This window comes from Sycon ciliatum, chromosome 1 (assembly GCF_964019385.1).
Source record: "Sycon ciliatum chromosome 1, ocSycCili1.1, whole genome shotgun sequence".
NCBI classification, from domain to species: Eukaryota; Metazoa; Porifera; class Calcarea; order Leucosolenida; family Sycettidae; genus Sycon; species Sycon ciliatum.
Window position 1 is genome coordinate 79,612,980 of NC_088643.1, and position 6,052 is coordinate 79,619,031.

Here is a 6,052-nt window from a genome sequence, read left to right on the forward strand (position 1 = left end):
AGTTTTGCCCGACGAAGGCCAGCCGGCCAAGTGGGGCCACTGCTGTATGTTATTGTTAGCGAGTTGTCGGCTTGTGGCATGATGAGCTAGTGCGGTCATTGACGTCGTACCGTATTCATGGTATTCGGTAGAGAAAAGGAAGGTTTCAAATAAGCTTCCCTTGGCACGCGCACCCCCTCGCGCCCCCAATGACTGACAACAACGGGATGGTATGTAGAGCGGGAGGGTGGTGCACTTGTAAAGTTAGTTGTAGCCAAACGCAGCAAGAGAATAGAATAATAGTCATGGAGAGAACCATGGGTCACCGAAAAATGAGAGAAGAAGCGAGCAAACGCGTGAACGTGTACGGAAGTTCACGCAGTCCGAGTCAGGGTGGTCAGATGTAACAAATAATTCAATATGGGATTTTCATGAGGTTTGATTGGATGCAAGTACTCAGTGTACGATCTATTTTATGAAAGAAATTCAGTCCAAAAATGTCTGTTTTATTCACCTTTCATCTCAGCGCTTGGTAAATTGTAGTTTGTATTTCAAGCTTGAGGTACTGCATGGTCACAAAGGAGCTTGGTTATAATGACAGCTAATCATTCTTTCTTTTTGACTGCGGCAGTCATGACGGATGATGTCATGTCGATGATATCGACTTGGGTACGTATCGAGCACGAGTTACCCTTTTCTCTCGACACAGGCATACCAAGGGTTTGACCATGATTTGAGTGCTAGTGCCGTAGTGGTGAACCGGCTTGCGCGATTGGGCGACCGAATGAGGAGTGTCTGGTCTGGCTCATAGGGCATAGCCTGACCATTTTTCTGCCTCAGGTTAAATAGTCAAGCGGATCGAAAACTGTGTATTGTTGTTCATTCTATTCGTCTTGACAAAGCCCCGCCACACTTGCGTAAATATAACTGGTTTCTTCCCACTCGTCCTACGCGCAATCCCTGCACTTTACCTAAAGCCCGAGCCTTACCAGATCTCCGTTTTTCGCTGCCTATTCTCTCTGGCTGGCCCTGCCTCTATCAGTAAAATCGTCTTGTACGCTAAAGGATTTCAAGGCCAACATGAAGCCCGTGTTCTAATAACTGCTAATTCTTTATCCAGATTTGTTTCTCTTTGCCTCCAGTAATGTGTAATATTTATTTATTTTTGCTTTGTTTTTGTTTACTGCCATGGCTGGCTACCGCCCCCCCCCCCCCCCCCTCCCTCCATATTGGCCTATATTCTCTGGCCACGGGAAGGTGAAATAAATAAATAAATAAAAACCATGCCGTATCACTGTGAAGTACAGCGCTATTGTGTTTTGGTGCATTTAGTCCTGCATGGGCTGTTGAGCTAGCTGGGGGGGGGGGGGGGGGGGGCTGGCTTGACCCGTGATGCTGCAATTGTTTCTGACGGCGGGCTATCTTGTATGGGAGTTGGGAGTTCCTACACGTACATGTGATGCAAGTGGCCGTGAAGTTGCAAGTCCACCTTGCACCTTGAACATGCTGCGAATTCATGGTACCTGGTCGTGGCTTACACTTTCGTAGAGCGGTATTTTTCCGCACATTGGTTAGGTATCCTGACTTGCCGCTAGGGTCGAGGATAGACAATTACTAGTACCGTAAAATACCGTTGATCCCCCCCCCCCCCCCACGCCATGTCGCTTCCCAGCTGGGTTTTCGGCAGGGGGCGGGAATTAGATCAAGGCTGTCAAGTGCAGTACGATGTACATGTACAACAACATGGAAGTTCAGACTCGATGAGCTGGGTTGTGCACATTTTCATCCTGCACTGGCACATATTGTGTACAGCAGTGCATGCGTCGGTTCAACATCCGTCATCGTATTTTGTTGTATACGCCGAAGTCGCTTCACAGGCAGGACATCGACAGGGGGCGGCAATTAGAGAGGGGGCGGATCAACGGTACTTTACAGTATGTGTGTTACATGGCTACTCAATACGGTGTATGTGGGCAGTACATACTGATACTGTACTGGTTAAGTGGACTCACCAGCACGGCACAGAGAAATGGGGCCAACCTGGGAGAAATGAATAGCTTTCTTGAAGTCTGAATCCTGTTTAGCAGTTAGACGGGTGCCTGTCCTCAAAGTGATCATGCTGCTGCTGCTGCTGCTCTGATTGGTGTTGCTGGTGCTGCTAACTCCCAATCTGTCTAAAACTAAAATCATGCTCTTTCCTTCTCAGCCCGATGTTCCGCCCCTCCTCCATCCCACTTTCCCCCAGCCTATAGACATAGTCTCCAGCCATAAGCATCTTGGCATTTTCATTGACTCTAACCTTTCATGGGAACCCCACATCGATTACATATGTAAACGATCAAGTTCATCTTTAGGAATCCTCTCTTCTCACTGTTACCATCTCCCAATCTCTTGTAAACTCCTCTTTTACTCAGCTTACCTACGCCCCATTTTTGATTATGCAGATACTGCTTGGGCTGGAATTTCCACAACCCGTGCTGCCAAGCTCGAAATTCACCACAAAAAAGTTCTCAAAATCCTCCTCCGAAAACCCCGCATGCTCCCATCTTCCACCCTTTATGCCCTTGCTGACTACCCCTTTGTCTAAGAGACGTAATTCACATCTTGTCACCCTTATCCATTCTCTCAAACTCACTCTGTGTCCACCTCACCTGCACTGTTTCAACTGGTTCTCTTCCCGTAGCACGAGAAACTCCTTTCCCTTCCGAAACCTAAGTCCTCCTTTCTACTTCACTCTCCCTTTTTCACTGCGTACTCTGCGTGGCTGGCACTTCCCCAAGAAGCTAAGGACCTTTCTTCCCTCCGCCTTTTTAAGAGCCTTGTCGCACCTTGACTTTGATTTTGTGCTTCTCATTCTGTTGCAATCACTGCTTATCCACGCCGGTTCCTTTTTTCTTCTCCTCCCCTTCTCCCTTCCTTGCCGTGGTTGGCTAACACCCTCTCTCTTTGTATTGGCCGGTGTTCTCACTGTGCTATGAGATGCTGTAATAAATAAATAAATAAATAATAAATAAATAACTCACTGCACGTCTATCGCTGTTATTGGTGGTGTTGTTGCTGCTATTGCCATTATTGTCGCCGTTGGTGCTGCCGCCGCTTCTGCCACAGCAGCTAGTGGTGTGACAATTGCTGGCAGCGCTGTGAACATAATTTAAATTGTAAAGTACCGGTAACACTTCTCTCTTGCTCTGTTTTGCATCAAGGAGAGAACTTTGGTTTGCCTTGAAGATGTCGGAGACAATTGCATCAACACGAATGAAGCAAGCCTGAACAGAATGAAAGTTTCGGAGGCATCAATGGAGTAAGTACGGCATGGCAAGCAGTCTATCTATGTAAACCGATGATAGCGTGCTTCTTGTTCTATCCACACTACAATCGGACTGGAATTCCTGTTTGTAGCCAGAATTGGCCCTGTTTGTTGTTCGTGCTGGACCGTTGATGCATTGACCTTTGGGTTTCGTGTATGGTAGTGGCCAATGTGTCATAGGTACTCTGTGTTCCTTGTATCCTTCTTTCCCAGCTTGATCCAGTATTGCATAGACAATCAAGCGGAGGACTGGTTTGTGTCCACTGTAATGACCGTCGAGAACCCCTTCAAGTCGATGAAGGGCCAGTGTGTTGTGCTATGAACACTCCACTCGGTGGCAGCCCGTTTTATGTGCCATGGGATCACCAATGCACAGCATCAGCTACAGACAGGCTCTGCTCACAGGCACTTCACTCGCTGATGCTGCGTTCTGTAGCGTGTTTGTTTATCTGTTTGTCCCCCCCCCCCCAAACTATGGGACTGTGATGCCAAGTCATATCAACAGAGCGGCCCAATAGAGATGCTATATCTGACATAGAAATCTGACACACTTTGTTTTTATTTTGGTCTACTTGCAACTGGATTAGATGCATACTGGTTGGCACCCTGACAATATAATTGTTATACTGTAAGGTCGAATCAGAACCTCTCTCCCTCTCTCTCTGTCATTGCAGACATGCACAGTGATGTCGACCTTTTCTTTTGCTCCTAAAACCAATCATTCCGAAAAGAAAGTTTTGCCGTTCTGTTTTTGTGTTTTCCACATCGCTGTTGTTTGATCAATCCATTAGCACATTTTGGTGGGCAAATGTAATATATTAGCCAGTGCTACGTATTACCTCTGTACATTCACTGTGCATCTATAGTCATTCTATAACTAGAACAGTAGAACTAGATGTGTATACCTCAGCGTATATGAGTCAGTGTACTGCTATGTGTGTGTGTGTGTGTGTGTGTGTGTGTGTGTGTGTGTGTGTGTGTGTGTGTGTGTGTGTGTGTGTGTGTGTGTGTGTGTGTGTGTGTGTGTGTGTGTGTGTGTGTGTGTGTGTGTGTGTGTGTGTGTGTGTGTGTGTGTGTGTGTGTGTGTGTGTGTGTGTGTGTGTGTGTGTGTGTGTGTGTGTGTGTGTGTGTGTGTGTGTGTGTGTGTGTGTGTGTGTGTGTGTGTGTGTGTGTGTGTGTGTGTGTGTGTGTGTGTGTGTGTGTGTGTGTGTGTGTGTGTGTGTGTGTGTGTGTGTGTGTGTGTGTGTGTGTGTGTGTGTGTGTGTGTGTGTGTGTGTGTGTGTGTGTGTGTGTGTGTGTGTGTGTGTGTGTGTGTGTGTGTGTGTGTGTGTGTGTGTGTGTGTGTGTGTGTGTGTGTGTGTGTGTGTGTGTGTGTGTGTGTGTGTGTGTGTGTGTGTGTGTGTGTGTGTGTGTGTGTGTGTGTGTGTGTGTGTGTGTGTGTGTGTGTGTGTGTGTGTGTGTGTGTGTGTGTGTGTGTGTGTGTGTGTGTGTGTGTGTGTGTGTGTGTGTGTGTGTGTGTGTGTGTGTGTGTGTGTGTGTGTGTGTGTGTGTGTGTGTGTGTGTGTGTGTGTGTGTGTGTGTGTGTGTGTGTGTGTGTGTGTGTGTGTGTGTGTGTGTGTGTGTGTGTGTGTGTGTGTGTGTGTGTGTGTGTGTGTGTGTGTGTGTGTGTGTGTGTGTGTGTGTGTGTGTGTGTGTGTGTGTGTGTGTGTGTGTGTGTGTGTGTGTGTGTGTGTGTGTGTGTGTGTGTGTGTGTGTGTGTGTGTGTGTGTGTGTGTGTGTGTGTGTGTGTGTGTGTGTGTGTGTGTGTGTGTGTGTGTGTGTGTGTGTGTGTGTGTGTGTGTGTGTGTGTGTGTGTGTGTGTGTGTGTGTGTGTGTGTGTGTGTGTGTGTGTGTGTGTGTGTGTGTGTGTGTGTGTGTGTGTGTGTGTGTGTGTGTGTGTGTGTGTGTGTGTGTGTGTGTGTGTGTGTGTGTGTGTGTGTGTGTGTGTGTGTGTGTGTGTGTGTGTGTGTGTGTGTGTGTGTGTGTGTGTGTGTGTGTGTGTGTGTGTGTGTGTGTGTGTGTGTGTGTGTGTGTGTGTGTGTGTGTGTGTGTGTGTGTGTGTGTGTGTGTGTGTCACGTGTGCATGGTGTGTGTGTGTGTGTGTGCGTGTGGTGTGTGTGTGTGTGTGTGTGTGTGTGTGTGTGTGTGTGTGTGTGTGTGTGTGTGTGTGTGTATCTTCCTGTGGCTATGCTGAGCTGAGGGAAAGGGAGACTGATACAACTCGTACATGTATTATGATTGTGTGTTTTCAGTCTCGGACATTCAAAGTGCACGACAGGTCTGTTAGTTCGAAATTTGGGAAGTCGTTCAGACAAGAAATAATTGAAAGATATCAAAAATCAAAAATGCCTTGTACTGGTAGTACTGGTTACTGTTATTCCGTATTCGGCACTGATTGGTTTCTGCGAGGTTTTCACTCATGCAAATGCCTCCTGGGGACTGTCCCAGGCTTCGATTTTCATTGCCAAGTTCCAAACCAAGGGCAAGGTCGAGGTCATCATGGTCAAACTACATGATTGTACACGTATGTCCTGGGCAGAGTCGTGCATGTGCTGGGTATGGAGTCTTGCAGTCCTGGGCCTCCTGACCCGATGTAGTTCTACTAGTACTAGTACTAATACAGTGGTCCCTCTATAATCCGGCACCATTTGTGCCACGAAAATCTGCTGGATTAGGGAGGGTGCTGGATTAACAAATCTGATATCTGATTTACTGCTGCAATGTGCA

The 6,052-nt window shown here is 47.3% G+C and overlaps 1 long non-coding RNA gene across 1 annotated transcript; it reads left to right on the forward strand.

The window, feature by feature from the left end:
• The first annotated feature begins 3,230 nt into the window (after positions 1–3,230).
• LOC135805715 (uncharacterized) lies at positions 3,231–4,200 on the forward strand. The gene is made up of 2 exons (XR_010551168.1): positions 3,231–3,280; positions 3,500–4,200. It is a non-coding gene; the product is annotated as an uncharacterized LOC135805715 (long non-coding RNA).
• The last annotated feature ends 1,852 nt before the right edge of the window (positions 4,201–6,052 follow it).